The sequence below is a fragment of the Choloepus didactylus genome, chromosome 5, assembly GCF_015220235.1.
Source record: "Choloepus didactylus isolate mChoDid1 chromosome 5, mChoDid1.pri, whole genome shotgun sequence".
NCBI lineage: Eukaryota > Metazoa > Chordata > Mammalia > Pilosa > Megalonychidae > Choloepus > Choloepus didactylus.
In genome coordinates, this window is record NC_051311.1 from 126149001 (window position 1) to 126156952 (window position 7952).

Sequence of the window (7952 nt, forward strand, 5' to 3'; positions counted from 1 at the left end):
TTCTCTGTTGACAGATTAAAAGCAAAAGTTGCCGGTAGCCAGAAGTTAATCTCCTAAGATTTTGTTTTTAGAAAAGCCTAGACTGAGAGATACAAAACCAGGCCACCCTTAAAAGGAAATATGTTTTTTATAGTTTTTTTTTTTCTTTTTTTCTGATATTTGGAAATTTTCTTGGGGGGTGGGGATGGTTGGATAAGTCAGAGGACAGTTCATGAAAGATAGTGTGGTGGTTTAGAGTTATGTACCCCAGAAAAACATTATTAATCTCTTTTTTTTTTTTAAATTCAGTTTTATTGAAATATATTCACAAACCATACAGTCATCCATGGTATACAATCAACTGTTCACAGTATGATCATATAGTTATGCGTTCATCACCACTGTCTATTTCTGAACATTTTCCTTACATCAGAAAGAATCAGAATAAGAATAAAAAATAAAAGTGAAAAGAGAATACCCAAACCATCCCCCCATCCCACCCTATTTGTCATTTAGTTTTTACTCCCATTTTTCTACTGATTTTTTTTTCAATTTTTTAACTTTGATTATCAAAAAATTAAAAACAAACAGGCAAACAACAACCAAAAAAACCCCACAACATTTCAAACAAAGCAATGGATTAAGGAAAACAAATAACCTAAAATAACTACTTTGCTTCCAATATGTTCCTACCATACCCCAAGAAAATTAATAAACCATGTCCAAACAGAGGAGTAAGAAAAACAAATAATCTAAAATAACTACATTGCTTCCAACATGTTCCTTCCATACCCCAAGAAAATTAACAACCCCTAAGAAAACAAAGGAATAAGAGAAAAAAAAAAACCTAAAATAACTCTATTGCTTCCAACTTGATCTTACTATATCCAAGAAAGTTTACAAACCATAATCATTCCTGAGCATTCCCATAACATTGAGATTACACTCCATAGTTTATCTGTTCTTATTAGATTATCATTCCCCCTCCACTAATTGGTATCTCTAGGTCCCCTACATTCTACAGTATAAAACATTGTACATTTTTAACAGAATTCACATTAGTGGTAACATACAATATCTCTCTTTTTGTGCCTGGCTTATTTTGCTCAGCATTATGTCTTTTTTTTTTTTTTTTTTTTTTTTTTTTTTAATCTTCATTTTATTGAGATATATTCGTATACCACGCAGTCATACAAAACAAATCGTACTTCGATTGTTCACAGTACCATTACATAGTTGTACATTCATCACCCAAATCAATCCCTGACACCTTCATTAGCACACACACAAGAATAACAAGAATAATAATTAGAGTGAAAAAGAGCAATTGAAGTAAAAAAGAACACTGGGTACCTTTGTCTGTTTGTTTCCTTCCCCTATTTTTCTACTCATCCATCCATAAACTAGACAAAGTGGAGTGTGGTCCTTATGGCTTTCCCAATCCCATTGTCACCCCTCATAAGCTACATTTATATACAACTGTCTTCGAGATTCATGGGTTCTGGGTTGTAGTTGGATAGTTTCAGGTATCCACCACCAGCTACCCCAATTCTTTAGAACCTAAAAAGGGTTGTCTAAAGTGTGTGTAAGAGTGCCCACCAGAGTGACCTCTCGGCTCCTTTTGGAATCTCTCTGCCACTGAAGCTTATTTCATTTCCTTTCACATCCCCCTTTTGGTCAAGAAGATGTTCTCCGTCCCACGATGCCAGGTCTACATTCCTCCCCGGGAGTCATATTCCACGTTGCCAGGGAGATTCACTCCCCTGGGTGTCTGATCCCACGTAGGGGGGAGGGCAGTGATTTCACCTTTCAAGTTGGCTTAGCTAGAGAGACAGGGCCACATCTGAGCAACAAAGAGGCATTCGGGAGGAGGCTCTTAGGCACAACCATAGGGAGGCCTAGCCTCTCCTTTGCAGCAACCGTCTTCCCAAGGGTAAAACCTGTGGTAGAGGGCTGAACCCATCAAACCACCAGTCCCCTATGTCTGTGGTCATGTTAGCAACCATGGAGGTGGGGTAGGCGAATACCCCTGCATTCTCCACAGGCTCCTCAAGGGGGCACTACATCTTTTTTTTTTTCCTTGTTTTTTTTTTTTTTTTTTTAACTTTCCCTTCTTTTTTAAATCAACTGTATGAAAAAAAAGTTAAAAAGAAAACAAACATACAATAAAAGAACATTTCAAAGAGACCATAACAAGGGAGTAAGAAAAAGACAACTAACCTAAGATAACTGCTTAACTTCCAACATGTTCCTACTTTACCCCAAGAAAGTTACCTAATATAGCAACATTTCTGTGAACTTGCTCCTACTATATCCATCAGAAATTCACAGACCATAGTCATTCCTGGGCATCCCCAGAACGTTAAATAGCTTATCTGTTCTTCTTGGATTATTGTTCCCCCTTCCTTAATTGCTCTCTATTGCTAGTTCCCCTACATTCTACATTATAAGCCATTTGTTTTACATTTTTCAAAGTTCACATTAGTGGTAGCATATAATATTTCTCTTTTTGTGCCTGGCTTATTTCGCTTAGCATTATGTCTTCAAGGTTCATCCATGTTGTCATATGTTTCACCAGATCGTTCCTTCTTACTGCCGCGTAGTATTCCATCGTGTGTATATACCACATTTTATTTATCCACTCATCTGTTGAAGGACATTTGGGTTGTTTCCATCTTTTGGCAATTGTGAATAATGCTGCTATGAACATTGGCGTGCAGATATCTGTTCGTGTCACTGCTTTCCGATCTTCCGGGTATATACCGAGAAGTGCAATTGCTGGATCGAATGGTAACTCTATATCTAGTTTTCTAAGGAACTGCCAGACTGACTTCCAGAGTGGCTGAACCATTATACAGTCCCACCAACAGTGAATAAGAGTCCCAATTTCTCCACATCCCCTCCAGCATTTGTAGTTTCCTGTTTGTTTAATGGCAGTCATTCTAACCGGTGTTAGATGGTATCTCATTGTGGTCTTAATTTGCATCTCTCTAATAGCTAGTGAAGCTGAACATTTTTTCATGTGTTTCTTGGCCATTTGTATTTCCTCTTCAGAGAACTGTCTTTTCATATGTTTTGCCCATTTTATAATTGGGCCGACTGTACTATTGTCATTGAGATGTAGGATTTCTTTATATATGCAAGATATCAGTCTTTTGTCAGATACATGGTTTCCAAAAATTTTTCCCCATTGAGTTGGCTGCCTCTTTACCTTTTTGAGAAATTCCTTTGAGGTGCAGAAACTTCTAAGCTTGAGGAGTTCCCATTTATCTATTTTCTATTTTGTTGCTTGTGCTTTGGGTGTAAAGTCTAGGAAGTGGCCGCCTAATACAAGGTCTTGAAGATGTTTTCCTACATTATCTTCTAGGAGTTTTATGGTACTTTCTTTTATATTGAGATCTTTGGTCCATTTTGAGTTAATTTTTGTGTAGGGGGTGAGGTAGGGGTCCTCTTTCATTCTTTTGGATATGGATATCCAACTCTCCCAGCCCCATTTGTTGAAAAGACCATTATGACTCACTTCAGTGACTTTGGGGGCCTTATCAAAGATCAGTCGGCCATAGATCTGAGGGTCTGTCTCCGAATTCTCAATTCGATTCCATTGATCTATATGTCTATCTTCGTGCCAGTACCATGCTGTTTTGGCAACTGTGGCTTTATAATAAGCTTCAAAGTCAGGAGTGTAAGTCCTCCCACTTCGTTTTTCTTTTTTAGAGTGTCTTTAGCAATTCGAGGCATCTTCCCTTTCCAAATAAATTTAATAACTAGCTTTTCCAAGTCTGCAAAGTAGGTTGTTGGAATTTTGATTGGGATTGCATTGAATCTGTAGATGAGTTTGGGTAGAATTGACATCTTAATGACATTTAGCCTTCCTATCCATGAACATGGAATATTTTTCCATCTTTTAAGGTCCCCTTCTATTTCTTTTAGTAGAGTTATGTAGTTTTCTTTGTATAGGTCTTTTACATCTTTGGTTAAGTTTATTCCTAGGTACTTGATTTTTTTAGTTGCTATTGAAAATGGTATCTTTTTCCTGAGTGTCTCTTCAGTTTGTTCATTTCTAGCATATAGAAACATTACAGACTTATGTGCATTAACCTTGTATCCCGCTACTTTGCTAAATTTGTTTATTAGCTCTAGTAGCTGTATCGTCGATTTCTCAGGGTTTTCTAGATATAAGATCATATCATCTGCAAACAATGACAGTTTTACTTCTTCTTTTCCAATTTGGATGCCTTTTATTTCTTTGTCTTGCCGGATTGCCCTGGCTAGCACTTCCAGCACAATGTTGAATAACAGTGGTGACAGCGGGCATCCTTGTCTTGTTCCTGATCTTAGAGGGAAGGCTTTCAGTCTCTCACCATTGAGTACTATGCTGGCTGTGGGTTTTTCATATATGCTCTTTATCATGTTGAGGAAGTTTCCCTCAATTCCTACCTTTTGAAGTGTTTTTATCAAAAAGGGATGTTGGATTTTGTCAAATGCTTTTTCAGCATCTATTGAGATGATCAATTGATTTTTCCCTTTTGACTTGTTAATGTGTTGTAATACATTGATTGATTTTCTTATGTTGAACCATCCTTGCATGCCTGGAATAAACCCCACTTGGTCATGGTGTATGATTTTTTTAATGTGTCTTTGGATTCGATTTGCAAGTATTTTGTTGAGGATTTTTGCATCTATATTCATTAGGGAGATTGGCCGGTAGTTTTCCTTTTTTGTAGCATCTTTGCCTGGTTTTGGTATTAGATTGATGTTAGCTTCATAAAATGAGTTAGGTAGTGTTCCATTTTCTTCAATGTTTTGAAAGAGTTTGAGTAAGATTGGTGTCAGTTCTTTCTGGAAAGTTTGGTAGAATTCCCCTGTGAAGCCATCTGGCCCTGGGCATTTATTTGTGGGAAGATTTTTGATGACTGATTGGATCTCTTTGCTTGTGATGGGTTGGTTGAGGTCTTCTATTTCTTCTCTGGTCAGTCTAGGTTGTTCATATGTTTCCAGGAAATTGTCCATTTCCTCTACATTATCCAGTTTGTTGCCATACAGTTGTTCATAGTATCCTCTTATAATTTTTTTAATTTCTTCAGGATCTGCAGTTATGTCACCTTTTTCATTCATTATTTTGTTTATATGGGTCTTCTCTCTTTTTGATTTTGTCAGTCTAGCTAGGGGCTTGTCAATCTTGTTGATCTTCTCAAAGAACCAACTTTTGGTGATATTTATCCTCTCTATTGTTTTTTTGTTCTCTATGTCATTTATTTCTGCTTTAATCCTTGTTATTTCTTTTCTTGTACTTGGTTTACGATTGGTTTGCTGTTCATTTTCTAGCTTCTTCAGTTGATCCATTAGTTCTTTGATTTTGGCTCTTTCTTCCTTTTTAATATATGCGTTTAGTGCTATAAATTTCCCCCTTAGCACTGCTTTTGCTGCATCCCATAGGTTTTGGTATGTTGTGTTCTCATTTTCATTCGTCTCTATATATTTAGCAATTTCTCTTGCTATTTCTTCTTTAACCCACTGATTGTTTAGGAGTGTGTTGTTTAACCTCCAGGTATTTGTGAATTTTCTAAGTCTCTGATGGTTATTGACTTCTAATTCTATTCCATTGTGGTCAGAGAATGTGCTTTGAATAATTTCAATCTTTTTAAATTTATTGAGGCTTGTTTTATGTCCCAGCATATGATCTATTCTGGAGAAAGTTCCATGAGCACTAGAAAAGTATGTGTATCCTGGTGATTTGGGATGTAATGTCCTGTAGATGTGTGTTAAATCTAATTCATTTATCAGATTGTTTAGGTTTTCAATTTCCTTATTGGTCTTCTGTCTGGTTGATCTATCTATAGGAGAGAGTGATGTGTTGAAGTCTCCCACAATGATTGTGGAAACATCAATTGCTTCCTTCAGTTTTGCCAGTGTTTCTCTCATGTATTTTGTGGCACCTTGGTTGGGTGCATAGACATTTACGATTGTTATTTCTTCTTGCTGAATTGCCCCTTTTATTAGTATGTAGTGGCCTTCTTTGTCTCTCAAAACATCCCTGCATTTGAAGTCTATTTTATCTGAGATTAATATTGCTACACCTGCTTTCTTTTGGCTGTAGCTTGCATGAAATATTTTTTTCCATCCTTTCACTTTCAGTTTCTTTGTGTCCCTGTGTCTAAGATGAGTCTTTTGTATGCAACATATTGATGGTTCATTTTTTTTGATCCATTCTGCGAATCTATATCTTTTAATTGGGGAGTTTAATCCATTTACATTCAACGTTATAACCGTGGAGGCATTTCTTGAATCAGCAATCTTATCCTTTGGTTTATGTTTGTCATAATTTTTCCCCTCTGTCTATTAATATCCTTTATTGTACCCATACCGAATCTCTTTAGTACTGAACCTTTCTCCAAGTCTCTCTGTCCTTTCTTTGTTTCTCTGTCTGTAGGGCTCCCTTGAGTATCTCCAGTAGGGCAGGTCTCTTGTTAGCAAATTCTCTCAGCATTTGTTTGTCTGTGAAAAATTTAAGCTCTCCCTCAAATTTGAAGGGGAGCTTTGCTGGATAAAGTATTCTTGGCTGGAAATTTTTCTCACTCAGAATTTTAAATATATCGTGCCACTGCGTTCTTGCCTCCATGGTGGCTGCTGAGTAGTCACTACTTAGTCTTATGCTGTTTCCTTTGTATGTGGTGAATTGCTTTTCTCTTGCTGCTTTCAGAACTTGCTCCTTCTCTTCTGTGTTTGACAGTGTGATCAGTATATGTCTCGGAGTGGGTTTATTTGGATTTATTCTATTTGGAGTTCGCTGAGCATTTATGATTTGTGTATTTATGTTGTTTAGAAGATTTGGGAAGTTTTCCCCAACAATTTCTTTGAATACTCTTCCTAGACCTTTACCCTTTTCTTCCCCTTCTGGGACACCAATGAGTCTTATATTTGGACGTTTCATATTATCTATCATATCCCTGAGGTCCATTTCGAGTTTTTCAATTTTTTTCCCCATTCTTTCTTTTATGTTTTCATTTTCCATTCTGTCATCTTCGAGGTCACTGATTCATTGTTCAACTTCCTCTAGTCTTGTACTATGAGTGTCCAGAATCTTTTTAATTTGGTCAACAGTTTCTTTAATTTCCATAAGATCATCCATTTTTTATTTAGTCTTGCAATGTCTTCTTTATGCTCTTCTAGGGTCTTCTTGATTTCCTTTATCTCCCGTACTATGGTCTCATTGTTCATCTTTAGTTCTTTGAGTAGCTGCTCTAGGTGCTGTGTCTCTTCTGGTCTTTTGGTTTGGGTGCTTGGGCTTGGGTTATCCATATCGTCTGGTTTTTTCATATGCTTTATAATTTTCTGTTGTTTTTGGCCTCTTGGCATTTGCTGAACTTGATAGGGTTCTTTTAGGATTTGTAGACCAATTGAAGTCCTTATCTCTAATTTATCAGATCTACAGCTTCGTGGAGTACACTTTCTCTAACTAACCAGCAGGTGGCGTCCACGAGCCACCTGTTCTCCACAAGCCAGTTCTCCCCTGCTTAGCCTTTTTGGTGAGTGGGGGAGTGAGTCTTGTGGGGTCCAATTGGTGTACCAAGCTTGCGTTTGTAGTTGGTGTTGCCTGCCCTGTATATGGGGCGTGTTTCTGGGCAGTCAGGGAGGGGGGGGTGGCTCTAACAATCAAATCTCCCTGGTGATCCTAGAGTTTTAAAGCTGCTGCAATAGTCTAATCCTTCAGTTCAGTCCTGCCACAGTTTGTCTCTGCCACTGACCCACAAGTCCTTGGTATTGGCGTATGGCTCCTGAGACTTGCAAGTGGGCCCCTCTTCCAGGCCGTGCACCCCGGGTCCTCTGTTGAGGGATGACTGTGCTATGTCACAGGTGAGTGCCGTCCCCCCAGGGCAGTTCTGGGCTGGTGGGCTGTGTAGGGAGGCTCCCAGTCTGCTGAAATGATGGCTGAATGGGGCTTTGTTAATTCACACTTCTCTACCTTCCCAACT